Raw genomic sequence first — 19,012 nt, 5'->3', positions numbered from 1 at the left:
TTGAATTTTTTTAAAATTTTATTTATCTCAGTCACGCTGTGGTGGTGCACGCCTTTAATCCCAGCACTTAGGAGGCAGAGGCAGGCGGATCTCTGAGTTCGAGGCCAGCCTGGTCTATAGAATGAGTTCTAGGACAGCCAGGACTATACAGAGAAGCCCTATCTCAAAAACAAAACAAACAAGATTTATTTTACTATTATTTTATGAGTATTTGCTGGCATATATGTATTTGTGTGTGTGACTAGTGCCTGTGGAGATCAGAAGAGGGCATTGGATCTCCTGAAAGTAAGTCACCATAAAGATGCTGGGAATTGAACTCAGGTCCTCTGGAAAGGCAGCAAGTGCTCTTAACCACTGAGCCATCTCTCCAGCCCCAGATATACATGAATTTTGAGGGCTTCCTCGTGAGGTTTCTAGATTTCATGTGGGAGCGTGTTTGTTTTGATTTCGTTTGAGACAGTGTTGGGAGCCGCGCCCACATTCGCCGTTACAAGATGGCGCTGACAGCTGTGTTCTAAGTGGTAAACAAATAATCTGCGCATGTGCCGAGGGTGGTTCTCCACTCCATGTGCTCTGCCTTCCCCGTGACGTCAACTCGGCCGATGGGCTGCAGCCAATCAGGGAGTGACACGTCCTAGGCGAAGGATAATTCTCCTTAATAGGGACGGGGTTTCGTTTTCTCTCTCTCTTGCTTCTTACACTCTTGCTCCTGAAGATGTAAGCAATAAAGTTTTGCCGCAGAAGATTCTGGTTTGCTGTGTTCTTCCTGGCCGGGCGTGAGAACGCGTTAATAACAATTGGTGCCGAATTCCGGGACGAGAAAAAACTCGGGACGAGAGTTTACCATCACCGGTGCAAGGAAGATCCCTCATTCCAGAACCAGAACTGCGGGTCGCGGTAATAAAGGTTCCCGTAAAGCAGACTGTTAAGAAGGATTCAACTGCATGAATTCAGAACTTTTCAGCTGGGGAACGAGAGTACCAGTGAGTACAGCTTTACGAGGTAAGCCTGGCCTTGAACTTTCTAAGGAAATTCAAGACAGTCTATCAGAAGTAAAGTGGAAAATGTTTGGCCTTGAATTTTTTCTAGTGTTAGAAGCCCTTTTGTTCCTTTTCACATGTTATCAAGTGGTTAAGGCAGGGAGGATTCTAGAGGAAATTCAGGACAAGCTATCAGAAGTAAAGTGGGGAGAGAGAGTAGGAACAAAGAGGAAATATGGTACACAAAATAAGTATACAGGCCTTTCCAAGGGTCTTGAACCCGAGGAAAAGTTAAGGTTAGGTAGGAATACCTGGAGAGAGATTAGAAGAAAAAGAGGAAAAAGGGAAAAGAAGAAAGATCGATTAGCGGAGGTCTCTAGGAGATACTCGTCACTAGATGAGCTCAGGAAGCCAGCTCTTAGTAGCTCTGAAGCAGATGAAGAATTCTCCTCTGAGGAAACAGACTGGGAGGAAGAAGCAGCCCATTACCAGCCAGCTAATTGGTCAAGAAAAAAGCCAAAAGCGGCTGGCGAAAGCCAGCGTACTGTTCAACCTCCCGGCAGTCGGTTTCAAGGTCCGCCCTATGCGGAGCCCCCGCCCTGCGTAGTGCGTCAGCAATGCGCAGAGAGGCAATGCGCAGAGAGATGCGCAGAGAGGCAATGCGCAGAGAGATGCGCAGAGAGGCAGTGCGCAGAGAGGCAGTGCGCAGAGAGGCAGTGCGCAGACTCATTCATTCCCAGAGAGGAACAAAGGAAAATACAACAGGCATTTCCGGTCTTTGAAGGAGCCGAGGGTGGGCGTGTCCACGCTCCGGTAGAATACTTACAAATTAAAGAACTTGCCGAGTCGGTCCGTAAATACGGAACCAATGCTAATTTTACCTTGGTGCAGTTAGACAGGCTTGCCGGCATGGCACTAACTCCTGCCGACTGGCAAACGGTTGTAAAAGCCGCTCTCCCTAGTATGGGCAAATATATGGAATGGAGAGCGCTTTGGCACGAAGCTGCACAAGCGCAGGCCCGAGCAAACGCAGCTGCTTTGACTCCAGAGCAGAGAGATTGGACTTTTGACTTGTTAACGGGTCAGGGAGCTTATTCTGCTGATCAAACAAACTACCATTGGGGAGCTTATGCCCAAGTTTCCTCCACGGCTATTAGGGCCTGGAAGGCGCTCTCCCGAGCAGGTGAAACCACTGGTCAATTAACAAAAGTTGTCCAGGGACCTCAGGAGTCCTTCTCAGATTTTGTGGCCAGAATGACAGAGGCAGCAGAGCGTATTTTTGGAGATTCAGAGCAAGCCGCGCCTCTGGTAGAACAGCTAATCTATGAGCAAGCCACAAAGGAGTGCCGAGCGGCCATAGCCCCAAGAAAGAACAAAGGCTTACAAGACTGGCTCAGGGTCTGTCGAGAGCTTGGGGGACCTCTCACCAATGCAGGCTTAGCGGCCGCCATCCTCCAATCTCAGAACCGCTCCATGAGCAGAAATGATCAGAGGACATGTTTTAATTGCGGAAAGCCTGGGCATTTTAAGAAAGATTGCAGAGCTCCAGATAAACAGGGGGGGACTCTCACTCTTTGCTCTAAGTGTGGCAAGGGTTATCATAGAGCTGACCAGTGTCGCTCTGTGAGGGATATAAAGGGCAGAATCCTTCCCCCACCTGATAGTCAATCAACTGATGTGCCAAAAAACGGGTCATCGGGCCCTCGGTCCCAGGGCCCTCAAAGATATGGGAACCGGTTTGTCAGGACCCAGGAAGCAGTCAGAGAGGCGACCCAGGAAGACCCACAAGGGTGGACCTGCGTGCCGCCTCCGACTTCCTATTAATGCCTCAAATGAGTATTCAGCCGGTGCCAGTGGAGCCTATACCATCCTTGCCCCCGGGAACCATGGGCCTTATTCTCGGCCGGGGTTCACTCACCTTGCAGGGCTTAGTAGTCCACCCTGGAGTTATGGATTGTCAACATTCCCCTGAAATACAGGTCCTGTGCTCAAGCCCTAAGGGCGTTTTTTCTATTAGTAAAGGAGATAGGATAGCTCAGCTGCTGCTCCTCCCTGATAATACCAGGGAAAAATCTGCAGGACCTGAGATAAAGAAGATGGGCTCCTCAGGAAATGATTCTGCCTATTTGGTTGTATCTTTAAATGATAGACCTAAGCTCCGCCTTAAGATTAATGGAAAAGAGTTTGAAGGCATCCTTGATACCGGAGCAGATAAAAGTATAATCTCTACACATTGGTGGCCCAAAGCGTGGCCCACCACAGAGTCATCTCATTCATTACAGGGCCTAGGATATCAATCATGTCCCACTATAAGCTCCGTTGCCTTGACGTGGGAATCCTCTGAAGGACAGCAAGGGAAATTCATACCTTATGTGCTCCCACTCCCGGTTAACCTCTGGGGAAGGGATATTATGCAGCATTTGGGCCTTATTTTGTCCAATGAAAACGCCCCATCGGGAGGGTATTCAACTAAAGCAAAAAATATCATGGCAAAGATGGGTTATAAAGAAGGAAAAGGGTTAGGACATCAAGAACAGGGAAGGATAGAGCCTATCTTACCTAATGGAAACCAAGACAGACAGGGTCTGGGTTTTCCATAGCGGCCATTGGGGCAGCACGGCCCATACCATGGAAAACGGGGAATCCAGTGTGGGTTCCTCAATGGCCCCTATCCTCTGAAAAACTGGAAGCTGTGATTCAACTGGTAGAGGAACAATTAAAACTAGGCCATATTGAGCCATCTACCTCACCTTGGAATACTCCAATTTTTGTAATTAAGAAAAAGTCAGGAAAGTGGAGACTGCTCCATGACCTCAGAGCCATTAATGAGCAAATGAACTTATTTGGCCCAGTACAGAGGGGTCTCCCTGTACTTTCCGCCTTACCACGTGGCTGGAATTTAATTATTATAGATATTAAAGATTGTTTCTTTTCTATACCTTTGTGTCCAAGGGATAGGCCCAGATTTGCCTTTACCATCCCCTCTATTAATCACATGGAACCTGATAAGAGGTATCAATGGAAGGTCTTACCACAGGGAATGTCCAATAGTCCTACAATGTGCCAACTTTATGTGCAAGAAGCTCTTTTGCCAGTGAGGGAACAATTCCCCTCTTTAATTTTGCTCCTTTACATGGATGACATCCTCCTGTGCCATAAAGACCTTACCATGCTACAAAAGGCATATCCTTTTCTACTTAAAACTTTAAGTCAGTGGGGTTTACAGATAGCCACAGAAAAGGTCCAAATTTCTGATACAGGACAATTCTTGGGCTCTGTGGTGTCCCCAGATAAGATTGTGCCCCAAAAGGTAGAGATAAGAAGAGATCACCTCCATACCTTAAATGATTTTCAAAAGCTGTTGGGAGATATTAATTGGCTCAGACCTTTTTTAAAGATTCCTTCCGCTGAGTTAAGGCCTTTGTTTGGTATTTTAGAAGGAGATCCTCATATCTCCTCCCCTAGGACTCTTACTCTAGCTGCTAACCAGGCCTTACAAAAAGTGGAAAAAGCCTTACAGAATGCACAATTACAACGTATTGAGGATTTGCAGCCTTTCAGTTTGTGTGTCTTTAAGACAGCACAATTGCCAACTGCAGTTTTGTGGCAGAATGGGCCATTGTTGTGGATCCATCCAAACGTATCCCCAGCTAAAATAGATTGGTATCCTGATGCAATTGCACAGCTTGCCCTTAAAGGTCTAAAAGCAGCAATCACCCACTTTGGGCGAAGTCCATATCTTTTAATTGTACCTTATACCGCTGCACAGGTTCAAACCTTGGCAGCCACATCTAATGATTGGGCAGTTTTAGTTACCTCCTTTTCAGGAAAAATAGATAACCATTATCCAAAGCATCCAATCTTACAGTTTGCCCAAAATCAATCTGTTGTGTTTCCACAAATAACAGTAAGAAACCCACTTAAAAATGGGATTGTGGTATATACTGATGGATCAAAAACTGGCATAGGTGCCTATGTGGCTAATGGTAAAGTGGTATCCAAACAGTATAATGAAATTTCACCTCAAGTGGTAGAATGTTTAGTGGTTTTAGAAGTTTTAAAAACCTTTTTAGAACCCCTTAATATTGTGTCAGATTCCTGTTATGTGGTTAATGCAGTAAATCTTTTAGAAGTGGCTGGAGTGATTAAGCCTTCCAGTAGAGTTGCCAATATTTTTCAGCAAATACAATTAGTTTTGTTATCTAGAAGATTTCCTGTTTATATTACTCATGTTAGAGCCCATTCAGGCCTACCTGGCCCCATGGCTCTGGGAAATGATTTGGCAGATAAGGCCACTAAAGTGGTGGCTGCTGCCCTATCATCCCCGGTAGAGGCTGCAAGAAATTTTCATAACAATTTTCATGTGACGGCTGAAACATTATGCAGTCGTTTCTCCCTGACAAGAAAAGAAGCCCGTGACATTGTTACTCAATGTCAAAGCTGCTGTGAGTTCTTGCCAGTTCCTCATGTGGGAATTAACCCACGCGGTATTCGACCTCTACAGGTCTGGCAAATGGATGTTACACATGTTTCTTCCTTTGGAAAACTTCAATATCTCCATGTGTCCATTGACACATGTTCTGGCATCATGTTTGCTTCTCCGTTAACCGGAGAAAAGGCCTCACATGTGATTCAACATTGTCTTGAGGCATGGAGTGCTTGGGGGAAACCCAGACTCCTTAAGACTGATAATGGACCAGCTTATACGTCTCAAAAATTCCAACAGTTCTGCCGTCAGATGGACGTGACCCACCTGACTGGACTTCCATACAACCCTCAAGGACAGGGTATTGTTGAGCGTGCGCATCGCACCCTCAAAACCTATCTTATAAAACAGAAGAGGGGAATTGAAGAGATTTTACCCCGAGCACCAAGAGTGTCTGTGTCTTTGGCACTCTTTACACTCAATTTTTTAAATATTGATGCTCATGGCCATACTGCGGCTGAACGTCATTGTACAGAGCCAGATAGGCCCAATGAGATGGTTAAATGGAAAAATGTCCTTGATAATAAATGGTATGGCCCGGATCCTATTTTGATAAGATCCAGGGGAGCTATCTGTGTTTTCCCACAGAATGAAGACAACCCATTTTGGATACCAGAAAGACTCACCCGAAAAATCCAGACTGACCAAGGGAATACTGATGTCCCTCGTCTTGGTGATGTCCAGGGCATCAATAATAAAGAGAGAGCAGCGTTGGGGGAGAATGTCGACATTTCCACTCCTAATGACGGTGATGTATAATGCTCAAGTATTCCCTTGCTTTTTTACCACTAACTAGGAACTGGGTTTGGCCTTAATTCAGACAGCCTTGGCTCTGTCTGGACAGGTCCAGACGACTGACACCATTAACACTTTGTCAGCCTCAGTGACTACAGTCATAGATGAACAGGCCTCAGCTAATGTCAAGATACAGAGAGGTCTCATGCTGGTTAATCAACTCATAGATCTTGTCCAGATACAACTAGATGTATTATGACAAATAACTCAGCAGGGATGTGAACAAAAGTTTCCGGGATTGTGTGTTATTTCCATTCAGTATGTTAAATTTACTAGGGCAGCTAATTTGTCAAAAAGTCTTTTTCAGTATATGTTACAGAATTGGACGGCTGAATTTGAACAGATCCTTCGGGAATTGAGACTTCAGGTCAACTCCACGCGCTTGGACCTGTCCCTGACCAAAGGATTACCCAATTGGATCTCCTCAACATTTTCCTTCTTTAAAGAACGGGTGGGATTGATATTATTTGGAGATACACTTTGCTGTGGATTAGTGTTGCTTCTTTGATTGGTCTGTAAGCTTAAGGCCCAAACTAGGAGAGACAAGGTGGTTATTGCCCAGGCGCTTGCAGGACTAGAACATGGTGCTCCCCCTGATATATCTATGCTTAAGCAATAGGTCGCTGGCCATTCAGCTCTTGCACCTCATTGCACGGGATAGAGTGAGTGTGCTTCAGCAGCCCGAGAGAGTTGCACGGCTAAGCACTGCAGTAGAAGGGCTCTGCGGCACATATGAGCCTATTCTAGAGAGACATGTCATCTTTCAAGAAGGTTGAGTGTTCAAGTGTCCTTCCCCCAGGAAAAACAACACGGGACCAGACCAGGACCCCTCTAGGTGATGAGCCTGGAAGGAGGTTATGTGTACGGCTCCTTTACCTGCACACTGGGGATTTGACCTCTATCTCCACTCTCATTAATATGGGTGGCCTATTTGCTCTTATTAAAAGGAAAGGGGGAGATGTTGGGAGCCGCGCCCACATTCGCCGTTACAAGATGGCGCTGACAGCTGTGTTCTAAGTGGTAAACAAATAATCTGCGCATGTGCCGAGGGTGGTTCTCCACTCCATGTGCTCTGCCTTCCCCATGACGTCAACTCGGCCGATGGGCTGCAGCCAATCAGGGAGTGACACGTCCTAGGCGAAGGATAATTCTCCTTAATAGGGACGGGGTTTCGTTTTCTCTCTCTCTTGCTTCTTACACTCTTGCTCCTGAAGATGTAAGCAATAAAGTTTTGCCGCAGAAGATTCTGGTTTGCTGTGTTCTTCCTGGCCGGGCGTGAGAACGCGTTAATAACAAGACAGGATCTCACACTACAGCCTCAGCTGGCTTCAAATTTGTGGCGATCCTCTGGTTTTAGTTGCATTACTGTAATCTTATGGGTGTGTTTTTCCTCCATATTTGTCTGTGCACCAGATGTTTGTATGGTATCCATGGAAGCAAAAATAAGGCATCAGAGCCTCTGACACTGGAGTTACAGATGGTTGTGAGCCACCACATGGGTGCTAGGAACTGAACTTGAATCCTATTTAGGAACAGTGAGCACGCTTAACTGAAAGACCCCCGAAGGTGAAAGAAAGATGAAATTTCAAGACCTGTAAGTCATATAAAATACTCATAAATTGCTGGTTGTTTGTGAGCCTAGAGGCTGCCTGGGGCTGAGAACAAAGAAAAACAAACCTGGGCATTCCTGGGAACAGCTTGACCATAAAGATAAAGAGGAATGTGAGGACATAACAGGGCCATCTGAGCTGAGTCAACAACTCACAGAACCCTGACACCCTGACCTGCACGTATTCTTTTGCTGACATGTAATCTTTCTGCTGATGTTTGAATAAGCCAATGGTGTGTTGTTGTGCTGAATTCCCTACCCCTAAGCCCTTTACCCCATAAAAACCCCTAGCTTTCAAGCCTTGGGGTCGAATCCACTGTCTCCTGCGTGAGATACTTTTCGATCCGGAGCTCCGTCATTAGACTACCTCGTGTGTTTACAGCAAGAAGGATTTTCATGTTTCTTTGGGTGCACTCTCTCTCCCGAGACTAGAGTGGGGGTCCCCGAAAGGGGGTCTTACAAAGGGAGACCCTCACTCAAGTCTCGGGACAACGGTGGACTCCCAAGAACTCACGAGAGACCAAGCTTGATACAAATCACACGAGGCTTTATTTGGGGAAAGCCAGAGCTCTGGGGATGACTCGTATCCCATGCAGGGGTAGAGAAGTCGACCTCAATGGGACATGGGACCCTCCTTTTATGGGCCCTAAAGGGGGAAAGGAGGGGGGAGAGTAGGGGATTTCCAAATCATGTGTCTCTAAGCAAACAATTCCTAATCTAATGTGATTAACAAGAAATGGATATGGAAGGGGTACAAGGAAGGAGTCATGTGCAGGCTCAGGGGTGACGCAACTCTATTGGCTAATGGCTGTGTCCATGGTTGGCCTAGAACTTACTATGTAGACCAGGCTGGCTTTGAACTTTTGTGGTTCTCCTGCCTCAGTTTCCCATGTGCTGGGATGTTTTACATAGCTATGGGTCTTGTACCACCTATGTGCTTGGTGCCCATGGAAGCCAGGAGAGAGCATCGCACACCCTAGCACTAGAGTTATAGATGGTTATGACTGACCATGTGGGTGCTGGGAATTGAACCCAGGTCTTCATGGTGCCAGTGCTCTTAACTATTGAGCCATCTCTCCATCCCCTCATGACTTGTTCCTAAAGCTCATCTCTGAACTACTGACTTTTATGTAATAACTTCATAAAGAGAGGGGATTCTGTTTTGCATCTAAACAACAGTCCAATAGCCAGGCATGATGACGTAGACCATCAATCCCAGGACTTGAAGCAGAGACAGCCGATCTCTGTGAACTTGAGGCCAGCCTAGTCTACATAGAAAGTTCCAGAAGAAAGGAGGCAGAGGAGGAGGAGAAGGAGAAAGAAGGAGAGAAGGAAGAGGAAGAAGAGGAGGAAAAAGAGGAAATGAAGGAAAGAAAAAAGGAAGGAGCAAAAGAAAGGGTCCAAATTGGTACAAATGCTAGGTTTTTTTTTTTCAGTTGTATCAATAATTTAAAAAATGCATGTGGGGGCTTGTTTTGCTTGGTGAGATGTCCAAGTTTGTTTGTGGTTAGTTGTTGTTACTATCATAAAACACTGATCAAAAGGGACTAATGGAGGAAAGAGTTTATTTCACCCTAACACTTCTACTTCCCAATCTTAAATGAGGGCAGAAATTTGAAAAATTCAGTTAATGTTCCTTCTTCACCTGTGACTCCAGGTTGCGTGCTGAATTCACATGCACACACACACATGCACACGCACACGCACGCACACACGCACACACACACACATCAAACAAGCAAAACCCTAACCAGTACAGGGTGCTTTGCTTTTCAGTACTAGGAATTGAACCTAAGGGCTCTCATATGCTAAGTAGGCATTCTACCACTGAGCTATATCCTAGCCCTTAATTTTCAATTTGTATCCATGAGTGAGTTGAGTATATTTCTTTCTTTCTTCACTCTCCTCCCCCCTCCCATGTACCCCCCCTCCTCTCTGTGTCTGTCTGTCTGTCTTAGTCAGGGTTTCTATTCCTGCACAAACATCAAACATCATGACCAAGAAGCAAGTTGGGGAGGAAAGGGTTTATTCAGCTTACACTTCCATACTGCTGTTCATTACCAAGGAAGTCAGGACTGGAACTCAAGCAGGTCAGGAAGCAGGAGCTGATGCAGAGGCCATGGAGGGATGTTCCTTACTGGCTTGCTTCCCCTGGCTTGCTCAGTCTGCTCTCTTATAGAACTCAAGACTACAAGCCCAAGATGGTCCCACCCACAAGGAGCCTTTCCTCCTTGATCACTAATTGAGAAAATGCCTTACAGCTGGATCTCATGGAGGCATTTCCCCAAATGAAGCTCCTTTCTCTGTGATAACTCCAGCTTGTGTCAAGTTGACACACAAAACCAGCCAGTACAATTGACCCCTTGTCAACTTGAGACACAAACACATCACTAGTAAGCCTCAACCCTTAGTTCTTATTCATCCCCAAGATCTTAAATAACTTTAAAAGTCCCACAGTCTTTACATATTAAAAGTTCAATCCTTTAAAAATATCCAATATCTTTTAAAATCCAAAGTCTTTTTACAATTAAAAGTCTCTTAACTGTGCGATCCACTAAAATATTTTCTTCCTTCAAGAGGGAAAAATATCAGGACACAGTCACAATCAAAAGCAAAAATTAAACTCCAACTGTCCAGTGTCTAGGATCCAACTCAAGATCTTCTGGGCTCCTCTAAGGGCTAGGGTCACTTTTCCAGCCATGCCTTTGTAACACACATCTTGTCTTCTGGGCTCCAGCGGCCTGTACTCCACTGCTGCTGCTGTCCTTGGTGGTCATCTCATGGTACTGGCATCTCCAAACGCATCTTCTGCAGTAACTATGCTTCACCAACAGCCTCTCATAGGCTCTCTTCATGGTGCCAAGCCTCAACTCCTTTACATGACCCCTTCTGTCCTGAGACGTCAATTGCAGCTGAGACTGAACCTTCACCAGTGGCCTTCCATGGCCTCTCACAGTGCCGAGCCTCAGCTGCTCTGCATGACCCCTTCATGCCTTCAAAACCAGTACCACTTGGGTGACTCTTACACATTACCAAGTCCAGCCACAGTACAAGGTACAACCTCGGCTATCTCTGGAACACAGCCTCTGTGCTCTCAGAAAACACTTCCCAGAAGATGTCACCTCAATGATGCTGGTCTCTTCTTAATCACCGCTAATTTCTTAGCTCCAGCTAACCAGCATCAATAGTCCCAGTAATGCAAAGTTTTCACTTTAATAGTTCTGGTATCTTGTTAATCACAGCTGATTCTTCAGCCCCAGCTAACCAGAACCACAGAATCTTCACAATCCAAAATAGCAATGGCCCTGAAAAGAGTCTTTAATCTTCCCTCTGAAATTACACAAGCCAGACCTCCATCTTCTGCACTGTTCTCAACATTATCTTCCAAGCTCCAATACATCATCCCACAGAGTTCTTAACAACAAATAGATCTTCTGGCCCAAAGTTCCAAAGTCCTTCCACAGTCCTCCCCAAAACATGGTGAGGCTGTCACAGAAATGCCCCACTCCTGGTACCAATTTGTCTTAGTCAGGGTTTCTATTCCTGCACAAAAACCATGACCAAGAAGCAAGTTGGAGAGGAAAGGGTTTATTCAGCTTACACTTCCATACTACTGTTCATCACCAAGGAAGTCAGGACTGGAACTCAAGCAGGTCAGGAAGCAGGAGCTGATACAGAGGCCATGGAGGGATGTTCCTTACTGGCTTGCTTTGCCTGGCTTGCTCAGCCTGCTCCCTTATAGAACCCAGCCCAGAGATGGTCCCACCCACAAGGGGTCTTTCCCCCTTGATCACTAATTGAGAAAATGCCTTACAGCTGGATCTCGAGGCGGCATTTCCCCAAATGAAGCTCCTTTCTCAGTGATAACTCCAGCCTGTGTCAAGTTGACACCCAAAACCAACCAGTTCTCTCTCTCTCTCTCTCTCTCTCTCTCTCTCTCTCTCTCTCTCTCTCAATCCTCTCATATCTTACATCCTGCTGGAGAGTCAACATGGGAACCACGACTGGGAGAGTGATTATAGGAAAGGTAGAAATAAGATTCAAGAGACAGATATGGGAGGGCCACTGGTTAATACCATGCCAGCGAGCAAGTGTATTTTCTCAGTGTCTTTTAAAGGCAAGCAACACAAAGCATGACCAATTCCAGGAAGATAAATAATGACAACAAATCCTTATGTGGTGAGTCTATGGTACACAGTATCTATGTCTGACTAAGGCCGCATCTTTCAGGCTACAACAGTCTCTCAAGGACATATGTGTAAGCAGAGGAATTTGTCAGGTTATAACACACATCTAAATTAAAAATAAAGACAGGTGTCTGCAGACTCCGTGATTACAAGCAAGAAGTCAAAGTCGACTCTGGAAGTATCCCACAGATAATGCTAACGCTTATTTTGGTTCCGTTTAACAGGCTCCAGTCTGTGAGTGATGAGCCCCACTGTTTGAGGCCTGTCGTGAGGCAGCACCTCACAGAGGATCCTGGCACAGTGCAGTCGGCTCACCTCACTACTAGGAAGTGAAAGAGAGGAAAGGAAGAGCCTAAAGTCCCACTGTCTCCTTCTGAGCATGTCCCCAAAGACCAGGGCCGGGAGAGAGTGCTGAAGCTAAGAGCACATACTGCTCTCCTGAGGGCCTTCGTTGGATTCCCAGCACCCACGCCAGGCTGTTCACCACTGCCTGTAACTCCAACTTCAGAGAGATCTAATTTCTCTGGCTTCTGTGACCACCTGCACAAGCCTACACACAGAGTCACACACATACACACAAAATAACCCAGGCATGGTGGTACATACTGGTCATCCCAGCACTTGGGAGGCTGAGGCAGTCAGATTTCAAGTTTGATGGTCTATATAGTGAGTTCAGGACAGCCAGGGCTACATAGAGATCCTGTCTCAATACTCCCACCCCTACCAAAAACAATAAACAAACAAACAAACAAACAAAAAAACCAAACACCTCATTAGGCTGCCCTATTAAAGTTTTCACCACCTCCCAATGTCACATTGGAAACCAAACCTTTAAGTGGCTTGTAGGGCTTAACATCCAACCTACAGCCGGGTCTGTTCAGGGGTTGCAGGGCTTGCCTAGGATATGCACAACCCTAGGCCCCATCCCTACCAACACAGGGAAGATGATTCTAAACTCCAGAGCTTTGTTCTAATCATCAGGATTGCTGGCACCTTAGAGCGGCCTCCCTGCACCACAAGTTTCTGTCAGAGGGGTCACTGCATGATCTGGGGAAGTGGCTTAGTGGCTATACCACTTGCCATGGAAGGATGAAGGGGTAAGCTTGAATCCTCGGAGCCCATGTAAAAGCTGAGAGCCGGTGGTTTTAGTTGTCTTAGTGACTTTCCATTTGCAGTGGTAAAGCACCATGACTAAGGCAACTTAGAAAAGAAAAACAGTTAATGTGGGGCTTACAGTTTCAGAAGATGAGTCTATAATGGTGGAGCACCCCCAGTGACACACCTCCCCCAACAAGGTCACACCAAACAGTTTTACCAACTGGGGATCAAGTATTCACATATATGAGTCTATGGGGGCCATTCTATTTCAGCCAGCACAGTAGCGACTTAATTGCCATGTTCCTACAGTAAGATGGAAGGCGTAGACCAGAGTCCCTGGAATCTCCTGGGCCAGTTAGTGTAGGGCATGCAAACAAGAGACCCTGACTCAAACAATTTTCAACAGGCCAACATCTGGAGGTTTTTCTTTGCTCTCCACACCTTCACTGGTATACACACACACACACAGTAAAAACAACCACTTAGAGCTGACCAGATGGCTCAGCAGCTAAAGGCATTCGCTGGGCACGTGGGCAACCTGAGTTTGGCCCCTAAAGCCCATGTAAAGGAAGGAGAGAATGGACTGCAGACAGCTGTCGTCTGCCCCACACAAGCACGTGATCCCCCACCCGCACATTAATAAATGAAAAAAAGGTTTTCAAATGTTATTCTGGAAACACTGCAGAGGCTGAGGCAGGAGGACTGTTGAGTTCCAGGTCATGCTGACAGCAAGAGCTAATCACATAAAAGTGGGTGGGCTGACAAAATGGCTCAGCAGGTGGCGAAGGCTCTTGCTGCCAACCTTAATAACCTGAGTTCTGCCCCTGAACTCCGTGTAGAGCCTGAGGAGAGAACGCATGCCAGAGTTGTCCTCTGACCTCACACGAGCCTTTGTATCAGAACAGTGCCTTTCCCTGTTTTACATCCCATCTCAAAGCCTTCTCCATAGCAACCACTGTCATTCATGTCCCCTGGGTACTAACCTGAGAAATCATCCCATCTTCTTAAAATTGCACGCATTTACTTATATATTAAGTGTGAACCCTGCAGAGGCCACAGTCTATGTGTGTGGCTTACCTATGAATCCTCTGGACCTGAACTCACGGTTGTAAGATGTCACGCATGGGTGCTGACAACAGAAACTTGGTTCTCTGGAGGACAGCAAGCACTCTTAACCACGGGGCTTCTCTATATCGCCCTGGCTGTCCTCGAACTCATTATGTAGACCAGGTTGGCCTTGAACTCAGAGATTCACCTGCCTCTACTTCCCAAGTACAGGGATTAAAGGCTGTGCTAGCACACCTAACTAAAGAATCCATTTGTGCATCTTCTGGCCCATCTCAACAAAATGTGCTGTTATACACACACACACACACACAGGTTTTATTCTTTTATTTATAAGGTTTTTCTTCAGTCTCTTCATACTTCCACATGAAATCTGGCAGTCTATGGCTTACCCATATTCTCTAAACAAGAGTTTCCCTCCAGTAATCATTTTCTGTACCTGAACTAGGATAGTAAAACATTTTCTCAGGACCTTAAGTATTCTCAAAGTGAAGGCTTTCCCTATACAACGTGAGCACTTTCATGCCTTAGAACTGCACTGGGAGAGCCAAAGGCTTTCCCACAGAACTTACATTTGTAAGGCCCGACACCAGTGTGCCTGATCATGTGTCCTTGGAGGCCTGAATTAGAAATGAAGGCCTTCCCACAGCGCTTACATTGGTAGGGTTTTTCTCCAGTGTGAGTCCTCTCATGTTTGCGGACGGAGGTGGAACAAATGAACGCTTTCCCACAGTACTTACACAGAAAAGGCCTCTCCCCCGTGTGAGTTCGTTCATGTTTACTAAGTGCACTGGGTGAGTTAAAGACTTTTCCACACTCCTTACACTTATAAGGTCCACCACCAGTGTGTCTTATCATGTGTCCTTTAAGGCCTGAGAGAGAGCTGAAGGCCTTCCCACACTCCTTACAGTTGTAGGGTTTCTCACCAGTGTGGGTCCCTTGATGTCTCCGAACTGAGCCCCAGCAACTGAAGGCTTTCCCACACTGTTCACACTGATAGGGCTTCTCTCCTGTGTGGATTCTTTCATGGATTCTAAGCGAGCTGGGATAGTGCAAACCTTTTCCACACACGTTACATTTATGGGGCCCACCTTCAGTACGAGTTATAACAAAGTCACCAAGGCTGGGGAAAGAAAGGAAGTCTTCCTCGCGTTCCTGACACCCGTTGGGCTTGTCTTCACAGTGAGACCTGCCATTGACTTGGAAGGAGTAATTACAGAAGGCTATCTCACATCGCTTGCATTTGCAGTCACGTACGTCCTGTCCAGCGTGCGCCTGCGCACTGCTGGGCTTCCCGGATGAACAAGGCACGAAGGCTGGTCCACACACACTGCACTCACAGAGATTTACTCCAGGAGAGCTTTTCTTCTTCAGATCATGGTCAAGAATTTGGCTGATGGTTTCCCAACAATGGCTACCTTGTTTGCTGTCACTAAGTCTCTCCACAATATGGCTGCTGTTAAAAATAATTAGAACACATTATAAATGCTTTGCTCACAATTTCATATTTATTTATATGCTTCAATTTTATATTTCTACTTGGGGGCTAGAGAGATATCTCTGCAGTTAAGAATATGTATTGTCACTTTTTTTACGATTTTTTTTTATTATTATACATAAGTACAATGTAGCTGACTTCAGACTCACCGGAAGAGGGCATCAGATCTCTTTATGGTGGTTTTGAGCCACCATGAGGTTGCTGGGATTTGAACTCAGGACCTTCAGAAAAGCAGTCAGTGCTCTTACTCGCTGAGCCATCTCACCAGCCCCATACTCACTTTTTTACTGCTTTTATTATTCTTTTTTATCTTATGTGTATAGGTGTATTCCCTACATATATGTCTGTATATATATGGCATATATGGCATCCTGTGTGCCAGAAGACAATGGACTCCTGGAACTGGACTTATAGATGGCTATGAACTGCCATGTGGGTGTTGGGAAACTTAACCTAGGTTCTCTTCAAGAAAAACAAATGCAGGCTGGTGAGATGGCTCAGTAGGTAAGAGCACCCGACTGTTCTTCCGAAGTTCCTGCGTTCAAATCCCAGCAACCATCCGTAACAAGATCTGATGCCCTCTTCTGACAGCTACAGTGTACTTACATATAATAAATAAATAAATCTAAAAAAAAAAATGCTCTTAACTTCTGAGCCATCTCCCAGCCCAAAGAATGTGTACTGTTCTTACAAAGGACCCAAGTTCAGTTCTTAGCACCCATGTCAGAAGGTTCACAAGGACCCCTTTAACTCCAGCTCCAGAGGAAGCTGATGCCCCTGGCCTTCGTAGGTGCACATGTGTGCGTGCATACACATACACAGAAATAAATAAATAAAGTGTGAAAATAAATAAGTAAGCCTGCAGAAAGGTGGATTTTTTTTTAAGATTTATTATTTATTTATTATATGTAAGTACACTGTAGCTGTCCTCAGATACTCCAGAAGAGGGCATCAGATTTCGTTAGAGATGGTTGTGAGCCACCATGTGGTTGCTGGGATTTGAACTCGGGACCTTTGGAAGAGCAGTCGGTGCTCTTAATCACTGAGCCATCTCACCAGCCCAGATTTATTTTTTAAAACTTCGTATCGAATTAAAATTCTGTGTGTATCTATACATGTCTGTGTATGTGTGTACATGTGTGTGTGTGTGTATGTGGAGGCCAGAAGTCAATCTCCCATGTCTTCCTCAGTCACTTGGCTAACCTTATTTTCTGAGACTGGGTTTCTGCTTCCACAAAGAACTAGGCAATATGACTGGACTGGGGGGGCCAGTGAGCCCCAGAGATCAACCTTGCTCTACCTCCCCAAAGCCAGAATGGCAAGCACATTCCCCACCCACCTGGCTCTTCACAGAGATCCCAGGAGGCAGACATAGGTTCCCCATGGCTGCTCAGAAGGCACTGCACTGCCTGAGCTACCGCGCCACCTCCTACCCTCCTATCATGGGACAATCCTTTCTGTTCTCAGTGAGTTACCTTAGGATCCTGCCCTGATTTCTGTACCAGTCTTCAATATTCTGGTCCCATCTCTCCCCTGCAACGCAGAGTGGAGAAAACGGAGTTATTAGAGAGAATGTATGAGACTCCAGGATCTGGATCTGCTGCAATGATGCTATGGTTAGTATCAGAGAGTTCCTTTTCCACAGTTCCAATCATGGACCAGCAATGACGGGCAGAGCGTGTTTGTGTAACTGGAAAAGTAACGGGGAGATGTCATCCTTACCCACAGAGGCCAAGTTCATAAAGATCTCCCCGACAACTTCTCTGTAAAGGTTCCTCTGGGACGTGTCCAGCAGAGCCCACTCCTCCTGGGTGAAGTTCACAGCCACATCCTCAAAGGTCACTGAGTCCTGAAATGTCCCATATGTGTTTACAAGAGGAAGAGAGATACGTATGTATTCACAGAGATCTGCATTCAGTCCATAAAACATTCCCGTGAGGGGTTGCAGTGTTGGCTCAGCAGTTAGGAACGTTTCTGAGGGTCTTCAGAGGGTCTGAGTTCAGTCCCTAGCACCCACACTGGGTTGCTTGCTCACAACCACTACTAGCTCCACATTCAACACCCTCTTCTGGTCTCCTTGCAGTGAGGCAGGGCAGCACATCATATTCTAACACAGACACATAAATAAAAATGGTGTGTCGGCCTTAGACAGTGTCTGGCTGTTGCCCCAGGCCAATCTCCAACTCATGCTCTTCCATCCAATCCTTTTCAAGGCTGGGATGACAGCTGGGGCCACCAGGTCGAACTTGTTGACAGATTTATCACAGGCCCATTTTTTTTCTCTCTGCCTCCCTTTAAAATTGTGCAGGACGGACTGGCCAGATGATGCTGCGCTACCAGAGGACCCAGGTTCAGTTCCCAGCACTCTCAAGGTGGCGCACCACCATCTGTAACTCCAGTTCCAGGAGTTCTGGCGCCCTCTTCTGGCCTCTGAGGGCAAAACATGTTGTACTGACATACTTGCAGGCATATACTTAAACGTGTAAAATAAACGTGAACGTTTAAACCTAAAAGTGTACAAGGAAATCAGCAGACAGACAGACAGACAAGACAGACAGAGAGCGGACAGGAGGGAGAGGCATGAGCACCTAGAGCCGATTACATCTTCACAGTCCTGAGCCTTAGCGCATCCTCCACTTTGCCTACTCCCTAGTCAGCACTGAGACACACGCTGAAACAAAGCACCCTAAAACCCCCTGCTAGCAGGGCTTGGCTCACCCTGAAACAGCTTAATAGCTATGTTTCTGCACAGTTTTTAAACTAATTTTTTTTTCCCAGACAGGGTATCTCTGTGTAACCATGACTGTCCTGGAGCTTACTCTGTAGTCCAGGCTGGCCTCGAACTCAGAAATCCACCTGCCTCTGCCTCCCGAGTGCTGGGATTAAAGGCGTGCACTACCACTGACCGGCTAAACTAAATTATTTATTTATTTATTTATTTATTTATTTATTTATTTATTGGCATGCACGTGCCACAGAGGGTCCTCCATTCTAGCTTGCAGCAGGTGGCATGAGGGGGGGGCACTGAGTCTCACGTGTTACTTTTTCGTATGTAGGTGTTTTGTCTGCATGGGTGTCAGCAGGAGATAGAGCTCAGGCAGTGGCTTTAAAGACAGCTGAGGACAGCCATGTGACTGCTGGAAATCAAACCTGGGTCCTCTTAATCACTAAGCCAACTCCCCAGCCCTTTGTTTCCCTTTTTAATGAAAAACTGCGACTCAAACGAGTAACGCCCTTAAAGGTGACACCAGCCAGCCAGGAAAGGAAGTACTTAGGAGTTGTACCTCAAGGGCA

General features: G+C 46.1%; 1 pseudogene; it reads right to left on the bottom strand.

The window, feature by feature from the left end:
* Gm18227 (predicted gene, 18227) lies at positions 14,544–15,360 on the bottom strand (annotated as a pseudogene).

Source organism: Mus musculus, chromosome 9 (assembly GCF_000001635.26).
Source record: "Mus musculus strain C57BL/6J chromosome 9, GRCm38.p6 C57BL/6J".
NCBI lineage: Eukaryota > Metazoa > Chordata > Mammalia > Rodentia > Muridae > Mus > Mus musculus.
The sequence above is the reverse complement of the archived record's forward strand: the minus strand, read 5'-3'. Positions and strand labels throughout refer to the sequence as shown.